Below are 5508 nucleotides of genomic sequence, written 5' to 3'. Positions count from 1 at the left end.
AGGTCCCTTCCAACCCTACTTCTATGATTCTATGATCTTTTAAACCTTTCTTGAAAATCAGTACAATATTATTCCTTTTCCAGGAATGTGGGATCTGGCCCAACTCAATTATAAAGTTACACCATTTTTCCAAGATTGGAGTCCATCATTTGATATTATCAATGTAAACTTCCACCAGTATTCTATCTGGGCCTGGGGCTTTATTCTACCATTGTGCTTTGAGGAGATGTGCTATTTGAGGAGATGTGCTATTTGACCCTTTGTTACCACAATCAATTATTGTATCAGTGGGTGGTTTATTACCCCCTAGATTACTATTTATTTGTTCCATAGAAGAAGTAAACTGATTGGAAAAATATTCTACCCAGCTGTCTGTGGTAATATTATTTTCAATGTTATAATTAAAATTAGCTCTTCCCTTTGACACAAGTAGCCAGAAGGTTTTACTGTCTTTAGCAATGATGGCTGCCCTCAGTTTATCCCATTGCTGGTTATAATATTTTTTTTTCCCATTGCTGGTTGGTCATAATTTTTAAACAGAAGTCCCAAAATTGTGTCGCACTAGGTTGAAAATGCCAAGTTGTGGCTAGGTCAGTAGGCTGGACACCAATGAGGACGCAGTTTATGATTAATATGAAAGATTTATTTGGCTTTAACATATAAAATATTGACAACTCAAGCAAATGATTTCCTATATCATACTAATCTATGACAACACACAATAATCAAACAATCAAAGCTGGGGAGCAATGTCCATTGAGTCACGAGGTTCGAGTCAAGGCCTCTTGCTTTCAAAACCACGAGTGGTTTTGTTGCAGCTGGCCAGGACTCTAGTCTCAGACCTGGTCAACGGCTCATATCTCTTAAAAGATCATTTAACAATCAAAACATAATCAATCAAAATAATTACAAACAGCTAAACGGGAAATTACATCCATTGAGTCACGGGGTTCAGATCAAGGCCCCTTGCTTTCAAGATCACGGATGTCCTTGGTGCGGCTAGCCAAGACCCTAGACCCAGACTTGGTCAACGGCTCATGTCTCTTACAGGAAAGACAGACAAATACAAACATAAATAGCTACAGTCTTACACGCATGCTTACCACTACAGCAAACAAAAGGAGCGGCTTCATGGCTGGGAACATTAGTCTCTTCGTGGAGGCCTCAAGAACGACCCAAGGCAGCACTCGGGGGGGAGGAGGGGGGCGACCCTGCAGGTGATCAGTCCGTGGGCCCTTTGACGCTTGAAGTTACGGTTTGAACTTCCCCCGTTAGGGCCTCGTGGCTCTACCCTTTAATACCCTTACTCTTTTTCACTTATTTTTACTGGCTAATTGTGTTACCTTCCTGCCAGCATTCTGTTCACTCGTCAGTAGCCCCTTCTTCACTGCAGTCCCCTCATTGTTTTCTGCTTAGCCAGTTATGTTGCAATTTCCTTCCTGCTTCACTGGCAGTTCGATGCGGTTGACTTCCCTGCCTCGTGAGCGTGACAGGGGTCACCCGTCCAGAGGCTCGTGTTACAGCTTAGCATTCTGCCATTTTGCTGCGGCCTGGCCATTCATCTGGGGAGATGCCAGTGACAAATTGTAAGGGCGTAGAGTACAGTCTGGTAGGGAGGGTCCTTGGTCATTCATGGTTACTCCCACAAGTGGCTCAAGTAGCTGGTCCTCAGGGCTCCTCTTCCCCTTGTAACCTTTCATGCCTACCCCCCTGAGCGTCGCACATTTAGGTTCCTCTCAAACTTCACCATGGCTTCTTGGGCTGCACGGCCAAGCTATTGGGAGTGATCTCGGGTCAGTTCCCCAGGGGTCTCAGCTGCCATGTCTTCGGTGAATAGTTTTCTATCAGGAGGACAATGTCTGGTCCCGCCTCCCCTGGTACTTCCCCTCGGTTGTCCTCATGGTATGTCTTCTCGGGGTTCTGCTTCCCCTACACCCCGCCTAACGCCAATCATCAGGGCTGATGTTCTGGCCCTCCCTGGCGCTCGGTCCCTTGGGGTTGCGGTCATTGCTGATTGGTGATATTTGTACCGAGCGTCTCCCACGGCCTCTCTTTGCCCCCAGCTTATGCGGCGTCTGACTCCGCCTGGGCTTCCACCCCCTTTGCTGCGTCATTTTTTCCTGGGGTCTGATATCTGCTGTCTGCCATTCACGTCAGAGTTCCATCCCTGCTTTCCCTGCTGGTGTCCCAGTTGCTGCCACCATCCTCCATCCATGCCAGCCCCGTGAGTGACTCCTTGGCCCTCGTTGGTCCGGTGTTCCCGTCATGCTCCCCTTCCACGGGAGCCACCACATTCCCCCATTGGGAGCATCTGAGCGTCCTGACTCTTCTGAGGTGGTTGGGGATGCTGCTTCTGGGCCCCCCGGCTTCCTTCTTGCTGGGTCTTTTATTCTGGCACCAGGCATCTGCCTAGCCAATCGTCCCTAGCATGGTTTTATAAAGCGCACCCAGGCAGACGCGGGAGCCATTCCCAGCTCCTCCCAGCTCCACCGTGGGTTTTTGCTTTGATCTTCGCCCATGGCAGCTCCAGCCACCATAATTTCACTCCCGCCATGCTCCACTGCTGGCACAACATCCTGCCACCTCTCCGCTGACTCAGGTAAGTTTTCTCCACACCCTTTACACCCCATTCACACACCAACCACACTCGCCAAAGCACTCCCTGCTGCAACAGTGGTGCACTTCCTAGGGTCTGAACATAATTTAAACTTGGCGCTGTTTGCTATAATGAAGAGAAAAATAAATACGTTGGAGAAAAGTAGGCTAGACAAATACCACAAGGTGAAGAGTCACTGGCTTAAGAGCTGAAAGTAAGGGGCAATTATAAATATATCCATGTGAGAATGGCAGGAGTCCTGCAGGGGCCTGCCTTGGGCCTGGAGTGGCTCAACATTTTTATTCATTTTTCAATCAGAGAGGGGGATTATTGTAATCCAGTGGGGGCAACAGGTTAGGCAGGTGTACCCCACACCCACTGTGAGTGCCATTCTGATCCCCTTCCCCTGCCTGATCTGCTGCTCTTCTTTCTCCTCCCACATTCTGCTCCTTGCCTGCTCTGCTGCTGTGCTTCCTGCTCTACCTGCTGTTGAGCTGACCTTCCCCTCCCCCATCTGCTGTATGCCAAATACAAAGGCTGCATCTGCCACTTGTTGCACCCATGCCACAGGTTGGCCAATCCCATTATAATCTGTCTCCATCACCTCATCCCTGTGCTGCTACCTCTCCACCACTTGAGACTCCTGCTGATGTTTCTCTATTGCCTTGTCCCTGTTCCTCCCCAGTACTGCCTCATACCCTTGCTTCTCACACTCCATACACTCATCCATAATCATTTTCACACCAAATGAATGTGCTACCACTGCTCTTCTGAGGACAGAGGAAATCGGAAATAAAGCAGGTACGGTTAGGTGAAGAGGAGCCATATTTATCATGTCAAATCCTTTGTGATGTCACTGTCCCACTACCCAATAGCTTGAGGCCCTCTCCAAGGCCCTGATGATGTCACAGTGGAACACAGCTTGAAGGACTGATGTCCTGACGCTTGCCCGCCCAGCTAGAGGTTGCAGCCATTTCCCCTTTTGTGCACTGAGTCACCCCATTCATGCACTCACGATTCTGGGGACTAATCAGGAGATGCATTAAGGCAGCAAAGGCTTTTCCCTAGGTGATCCTGACTTCTATGACTTTGTAGGTTAGGAGGTATAAAGGGGGCTGAGGAGGAAAGCTAAAGTTTGACCCAGTGCATTTAGCAACAAGGTGCAGGTATTGAGGGTGATTGACCATTGGAAGCAGAAAACAAGGGCTGTGATGAAATCTTCATTGCTTAGTATCTTCCTACCAAGACCAATGCTTTTCTGGAAGATGTGTATTAGGCAAGAACATGTAATTGAGCCTGCGACAAGAGCAACAGGAGGAAGTGTAGTCCCCATGGGAGGTCAGACTGGATGATCTCATAGACCTTACAGACCATAAACTTGATAGGTCTATTGTCCAAGCCCTGTGATTTCCTAGTGCTGCTCTGTCAAGGAAGATTCCTTCCAGATCATGCCCCAGGCCCTTCCTTCTTGCTCACTCAGTCCAGCAAGTCCATTCCCAACACATAGAGAATATTTGAAATGCCCCCAACTCATCCTGCCTTGATCATGCAAAGCCAGAGTAAAACAGGACCATCTTTTCTAGATGAACACGCCTTGGCATTTTTCTTCTCTGCTCATGCGCAGTAGGAGTGAGGACTGACGAGGGCTGCAGCTGGGGCCTGGTACCTCACGCTTTAGCAATTGTATGTCAGGGCCTGGCACTCTCAGGTCTCAGACATAGTCTGGATCTGGCACTTCAAGCCCTAGCAACAGTCTGCCCCTTGCACCTTAGGCCTTTGCAGTAGTCTGAGCATGGTGCCTTGTTCCTTAGCAACTGCTGGGGTCTGACACCTCAGGCCTTAGTAAAGGTTTGGCTTTTGGCCCTTTGCATTGGTTGGGGCCTCACACCTCGGACCTTAGCAATGGTCTGGGCCTGGCCACTTGTTTCTTAGTAACAGTCTAGGGCTGCAGCCTTAACAACAGTATGGCCTGGTACCTCACACTTTGGGAGTGATTGGGGCCTGAATCCTCTGTCCCTAACAAGAAGTACTCCATTTTCCTAGAATTGGGAGCACTTCTCCATTGGCTGCCTTGAACTCTAGGTTGAAAGCTTCTTTCCATCTCTGTTGCATCTTGTTCCCATACCTGGCTATGTACAATGGATACCACTTGATACAGGTGGAGGAGGCATGATCACTTGATCAGGAATTGAATGTTACCCTCACTGCTCACAAAAACAATCACATCAACAGCATATGATCTCATCTTACCTGGGAGCCAGCAGCTGGGGCCAGACAGTGCCATAGCACATAGAACAACTCCCCAGTGGTTCGGGCATAGAGCACTGTAGAGAGAGAGAGCAGCTCTGTCAGACATCCCTGTATGCTGGGAATGGGGCACATATGCTCTCTTTAGGAGGCAAGAGATGTTCCAGTACAGAAGTCAGATGGCTGAGGTGAAAACAGGCCCAAAACCAAAGGCTTCCAAGGCACCTATGCACGTATAGTGAGGCTGCTCAGATACACTATAATTATAGCACATCGGAGCAGACTCAGAGCATGGTAATTACTGCTGTAGCCCGGGTACACCCAGGGGGTGTGCCCTGTCCTCCAATGACAGTGGTGGTGGTCAGGCAGGGTGCTGAGGAAGGGGTCAGCTACTAGAGTGGCTTCCTCCTCTCTCTACAGAGCTAGGCTGAAACCAAGTACTTAACTATGTACAATTTATTACAAGAATAAATACAGACACTTAATATAAAACATAGAATATTTACAAGTGTGGTGGTTGTGCTTAGGATGCCTCTTCATACCCCTTTATGATCTTCCAATGAACTGTAGGTACTCCGACTTTCCTGCCTGCCACGTCTTGGATGTTATTATTATATGTTTTAATTTATGTCACTAGTCAGGAGGGTTATTTTTTTCCTGACCAT

The sequence above is a fragment of the Gavialis gangeticus genome, unplaced genomic scaffold, assembly GCF_001723915.1.
Source record: "Gavialis gangeticus isolate Ggan-Ray unplaced genomic scaffold, GavGan_comp1, whole genome shotgun sequence".
Taxonomy (NCBI): Eukaryota; Metazoa; Chordata; order Crocodylia; family Gavialidae; genus Gavialis; species Gavialis gangeticus.
Note: the sequence above shows the minus strand (reverse complement) of the source record.